We start from the raw sequence: 6,393 nt of genomic DNA on the forward strand, positions 1-6,393 counted from the left end.
CCAAACCCCCCTCCCCACTGTCCTCCTCCACTCCATTCGCTCTGCCAAAGCTGCCCTCCCCGCCACGCCGATACATCGGCGCCGCGGTTCGGCGATCCTCTCGCTCCCACAGTACGCTCTCGTAGACTACCGTCCTCTAGCCGCGCCGCCACCTCTGGCTACGTTCTTGTGGAGGCGCACGGCGGTCAGCACCGCCACCACTAGCGACGTTCGTGTGGAGACGCACCGTAGTCAGCTTCTCCCATGGTACACGCATTTTAGACTGAGGCCCCGTTCATGTCGGTGTAGCGCTGAATGTTAGCTGATAGACGCTGTTAATCTCACTGTTTGCCAAAGTAGTTTACTGTCAATATGCTCTGCTTAAGAAGCTTGCTTGCCCTGTTCTGCACTCAATCTGCTTAGCTGAGATGGCATGCCAAGGCCGATTAGTTGCTAAAATATCCTTCCATATATTTATTGTGACGTAGATTGCCATGATCTAGTAGCCAATCTGTTAGCTGAAATAGCTGTACACCGTTTTATACTCGATCTTTGTTGCTGCGATGGCCTTCGATAGTTCGATGGCTGTGTGCTCGGCCTCATTGACTGCTGAAACAGCCTGCCATAATTTGGCACTCAAATCTATTTGCTGAATTAGCTTTACATATATTTCGTTACTTAGATCTGCTCGTCCAAATATCTTGCCATAGCTTTAGACATCGACCTAGGTATTTTTTTCTGTACTTCATAAAAAAGCAATATGTTTTCCTGTAATATCTAGTAGAAGAACTAATTTGTATGTCTAACAGATGGACAGGACTTGGATAACTTCTGCTCGAAGATTCTCCGCTGCATATGTCGAGGGGGTTGAAAACTTCATGAACTTTATCAGAGCTGAGTACGGTGGTCCGAAATCAGATGTGCTCTGCCCGTGTAGCAGTTGTATGAACTCAGTTACAAGACCCTAGTCAACTGTGCAAAATCATCTACACTTGTATGGGATGTCGGTCACATATACTAGGTGGGTTCATCATGGTGAAGCTGTGAACGTCAATGTTATTGACTACGTGGAAGCAGCAGATCACCATCTTGATCTGCCTGATGCTCAGGTGGAAGAGGAGGAGGAGGTGGTGGTGGCGGAGCCAGTGAGTTTGACCAACATTGAAACAATGCTATGAAATGCTCGTGCATTTCATGAACTTTCACCTGCAAAAGAAAAACGGTAGGCCCGCATGTTGGAACAATGCAACGTCGCTGTCACCCCAGGAAATAAGCTGTCAGTATTCTCAGCTATGGTCACCTTTCTTCAGGTGAAGACATCTGAGCGGATGACCAACAAATCATTCGATGCGATGTTGGCTGCTTTTCGCGAATCTTTCCCAGATGCGTCTGAGCTGCCACACACCTACAGTAAAATGAAGAATTTCCTTCGTGCAGTTGGAATTGGATATGATATGATCCATGTGTTAAGAATAATTGTGTTCTGTTCTGGAAGGATTATGCCAACATAAGTGAATGCCCAAAATGCAAATCATCAAGATGGAAAGATGGCGATGCTGTGAAGAGGATTCCTCATAATGTTCTGAGAAATTTTCCAATTACACCAAGATTGCAGAGGTTGTTTCATGATGCTGAAACAAGAGAGGATGTACTATGGCATTATAGGAACCAGGAGTACAGAGATCAGAATGTAATGAGCCATCCATCTCATGGTAGTGAGTGGAAAAGCTTCAATGATAAACACAAAGAGTTTGCTGCTGACCCGAGAAACATTAGACCTGGCTTAGCTTTAGATGGATTTAACCCATTTGGCCACCAGAGCGCCACATATAGCATGTGGCCAGTGCTTGTTATCCCTTACAACATGCCTCCAAATGTCTGCACCAAAGAATCAAACTACATGATGGCGTTGCTCATCCCAGGTCCAAAAAGTCCTGGAAAGGATTTTGATTTGTCCATGAAGCCTCTTGTGGAGGAACTTCAACAGCTATGGAAGGGTGTTCTCACTCGAGGCCTATATAGCAGCCCACCAGCTGATTTCTTTCTGTGTGCTGTTATAATTTGGTGCATCTATGATTATCTGGCTTTGGGCACTATGTCAGGGCGAACGACGGTTACAATGCATGTGTTCGCTATGACAGGAATCCGCTGTCATATGCAATACTTAGCAAGATCTGTTACATTGGACATCGTCGTTTCCTTGCCAAGGACAAGTCGCATCCTAGAAAATACCGAAGACATGTGTTCAATGCAAAGCATGAAAACCGTGATGCGCCAAAGAGGCTCACCGCCGATGAGTTGCAAGTGGAATTAGAGAAGGTCAGGCATATTACACCAGGAAACCATCCTGGTAATGGTAGCGGGAAAAGGAAGCGTGGCAGGGTAGAAGCGAGATTATTGTTTACCCGTAGGTCCACTTTGTGGGACTTGGAGTATTGGAAAGATTTGGATCTAAGGCATAATCTTGATGTGATGCACATCGAGAAAAATATATGTGATAGCATTATCAGCACACTTCTTAATATTGAAGGCAAGACGAAAGATACCTTAAAATCTAGGATTGATTTGACACACCTGGGTATCAGAAAGGATTTGTAAGTGCAAGATGAAGGTAAACCACGGGATATGGAACCAGCTGTGTACGTCTTGGACAAGGTAAAAAGAAAAGAATTCTGCGAGGTCCTGTCACGTGTGAGATTCCCACATGGATTTGCTTCCAACCCTGAAAGGAGAGTTAGTGTAGATGGAAACAAGGTACAAGGGTTGAAAACTCATGACTGCCACGTCCTACTTCAAAGGGTTTTACCTGTTATCCTTAGAGGATTGGGCCGCCCTGACTTATACAGAGCAGTTGCAGAGTTGGGACAATTCCTCAGGGAACTCTGCAGTAGGAATATCAGGATAGATGCTTTGGAGCGTCTTAGAGAGAAGATACCAACTACCCTATGCGACCTTGAGAAGATATATCCTCCAGCCTTCTTTGATGTGATGGTGCATTTGGCTGTTCATCTACCTGATGAGGCACTACTTAGAGGTCCAGTACAGTATGGCTGGATGTAACCTATTGAAAGGCGGCTAGGCACTTTCAAGGGCTATGTTAGGAACAGAGCTAGACCCGAGGGTTCCATTGCAGAGGCCTACATTGCTACAGAAGCATTGATATTCTGCTCAAAATACATTGAAACAGCTGATCAGCTTAGCAAAGAGGTGGGTGAAGACAATCCCGGGCTCAATGTTTTCGATTATTCTGTTTGAGTTATAGGGAAGAGTCGACAAGAGGACAAACCTAAAGATTTGGACAAAATGGTTTGGTATGTGTTGAACAACTGTCCTGAGATACTACCTTATATCAAGTAAGTGCAATACTGCAGCTTATACATCGTAATCTACTAAACTTGCAGCACATTCTTATATATTTAGATGCTTGACGCGATCACTATGTTGTGCAGCATCTACAAAGAGGAGTTACTGCCGCAAAATCCAAGAAACATTGACAAACTGGTTATGGCAGGATTTTCTAAATGGTTCAAGAACCATGTAAGCTTTTGAAGTGCACTGTTAGTTTTTTTAATATATTGAGTACATAAGATGACCAGCTTGTCTATTTTCTAACCATAGGTTAAGAAGATGCAGGAGGATGGGCAAGTAGTCGACGATGCCCTTTACTCACTAGCAATGGGTCCTGATACTCGGGTAAGACATTATGAATCTTGCGTTGTTGGAGATGTGCGCTACAACACCCTTGCACGAGACGAAGGCAGGAAGACATGAAACAGTGCCATCATGAGCATGGATACGTATGACAAAGAGACAACTGAAATGTATGCTAACATAACAGACATTTTTTAGTTGCAGTATATCTCCAGTTTCGAGGATCAGCGGTGTGTGGTTCTGTTGTGTTGTCATTGGTATAACCTGTTTTCCAGGATCGCTAAAATCAGAGCTGATGAATATTTCAAATCCATCAATGTCAAGGCGGCGTACCAGACCAACGAGCCTTTTATTTTGGCAAATCAAGCAACACAGATATTTTTCTTGGAAGACACATTTGCATGTAGTCATGACTAGAGAGTATTGCAAAGGTTTGAGCAGAGGAATTCATTTAATGAAGTCGCACAACAAGATGATGCTTACACTGCTCCTGATGTACAAGATAACACAGATGTTCCTAATATCTTTGAGAACCATCACATCAATGACGCCGGCTGCCTGTCGTGCTGTGGACATACAAGAGTTGATCTAGAAGAAGCCAACATTCGAGGACGTTGAGGACGAAGAAGAAGATGACACCCTGGGGAATTACGATTCAGACTGATACACATGGCGAAGATGTTGACGCTGCTGCTGCGGATGATGATTACATTGCTTTTGTCGTATTTGCCTGTCAGAAGACGTTTTTTTATCTACTATGTGAAATTGTGTTTGCTATGACAACTGAAACCTGATGAACATGTTGTTTAGTATTTTGCTGTGAGAACATCACTTGTTATGTATGCTGATTTGTGTTTGGTGATTGTATGACAACTAAAACATGATGACATTGTTGTTTAGTTGTACTCATATTTGGCCGTGAAACTTGAATTTGATGACATAGTTTGCTGTTGGACTGCAATTTGCTCGATGTCTTCGAATGAGAACAAAGCTGACTCGGCATGGCCTCTCCTATTTATTTATTTATATGAGCAAAAGGGGATACCCCCTGATTTACGTTAATAGAAATCATTATATGTTCACAACACTACGCCCAGCCTGCTACACAGGTTTCATTCATTACTAGTTTCAGCAAAGTGCTCATGTCGTAGCCACCGAATACATCATGAGTGCTACATACACTACAAATAAAGAGACAATCGTCCTACAGAGCACATCAATTTTGCCCATTGTCTTCACAAGCTCTTTCATCTCCTCATTGTTGTCAAGGCCATTCAGCAGCTATTGCTTGGCCATGATCAGAGGAACTACATCTTTAAGCTTGTGCTCTGCATCTTCCTCTTCTGCCGTTCCTTCAGTTACTTGTCCAACACCCGAACCTGCTGGTATTGGGATTCCTCGGCTAACCAAATAATCAGCGTAGTTGCATTCCCCCACATCGACAACTTCCCGGAAATACAAATCACACAAATCTTCCCTTTTCTGCACGAATCAAATTGGTAGATCATCAACCAAACTATTAAAAAATCAGCAATTGAAAGCAGCAGAACAACACTTAAACATATTATTACCCCATGATTCGGGCATTTGTAGAAGAATCGGCCAGGGTTGCGGATTGTGGTTGAGACGCGACAGATGACTCTGCGTGATTTGCAGCAGTGGCACCACACCAGCGGCAGCGGGTTGCGATGAGCAATCGGTTGCGGTGCGCGTGCCGGCGAGGGTGTGATGAGACCCACAGGCGATGGTACGGGTTGCGACTTGGCGCATATCTGGTTGTTGCCTGCTGAAGAGCAGGTGGACGAGCAGCCAGCGGACATGGTTGCTGCGGCCGGAGCTTCTGATGCTAGGCAGAGTAAGTAGAGAAGAGGAGAAGCGAATGTTGGATATGTCAGTTTCATTACTTGCAGAGTAGCATCGCACCATATATAGTCATATTCTAGGTTTGGATTTGAACCAGCTACAGGAGCACGTCTTTCTTTTTTCTAAAACTTGGCAACGTCTCATTATTGGTACACTAGCTTGTTCTGTACGCCTTCCCAAGTCTTTGATTTTCTTTCCCTTTTTGCGAGGAAGGAAGGAGGACAAAATTGAGAGTTCCCGGGACTTGAACCCAAGACCTCTCGGTTGAAAACCAAGGGTGCTAGTCACTTATGTGGCGAACGTTCCCTGTGAGGAGGACGGCAGACGAACGCATTTTCCTCGCAGTTTTCTTCCTATATATAAAAAAGTATGCTACTTGGTGTTCGCTTAGTCAATAAAACGATTGTGCCAACCTTGACCGTTGGATTGACATTCAACGTCTGTCGCGTTTCTTCAGTCTCTTCTTCCTCGAGCCGCCAAAGCCAAACCAGCGCCGGCGGGACCGCCTGCTCCCGCCTCCCACGGCTGGCTGTGATCTGCCCCGGCTCCTGTTCGTTCCTGTCCGAGGCCTCACCATTGTCCTCCGCCTTGGTTCGCTCACCGCGGCGCCGCCCTCCGGTGTTGTCAACATGGTCAACAACCGAGAGGACTAAGGAGATGACTGTACATGGTGAGGATGACAGTAGGGACCCAGCAGCGCGCGCAGTAATTTTGTTTTTTCGGGATGGAGCAGGGTATCAACTGGGTTGTGTGGGACCCGTGGCCCATCTAGCCCAGGCTTTTATTTCATATGTTTAGCACATGGCCAGCCCAGTTTGTTTTTTCCTTTCTGAAAATTGCTAGCCAGCTATTTTGTTTTTTGCAGAATAACCAACATAGGCCTACTTGCTTTTCTACGCC

Source organism: Triticum dicoccoides, chromosome 1A (assembly GCF_002162155.2).
Source record: "Triticum dicoccoides isolate Atlit2015 ecotype Zavitan chromosome 1A, WEW_v2.0, whole genome shotgun sequence".
NCBI lineage: Eukaryota > Viridiplantae > Streptophyta > Magnoliopsida > Poales > Poaceae > Triticum > Triticum dicoccoides.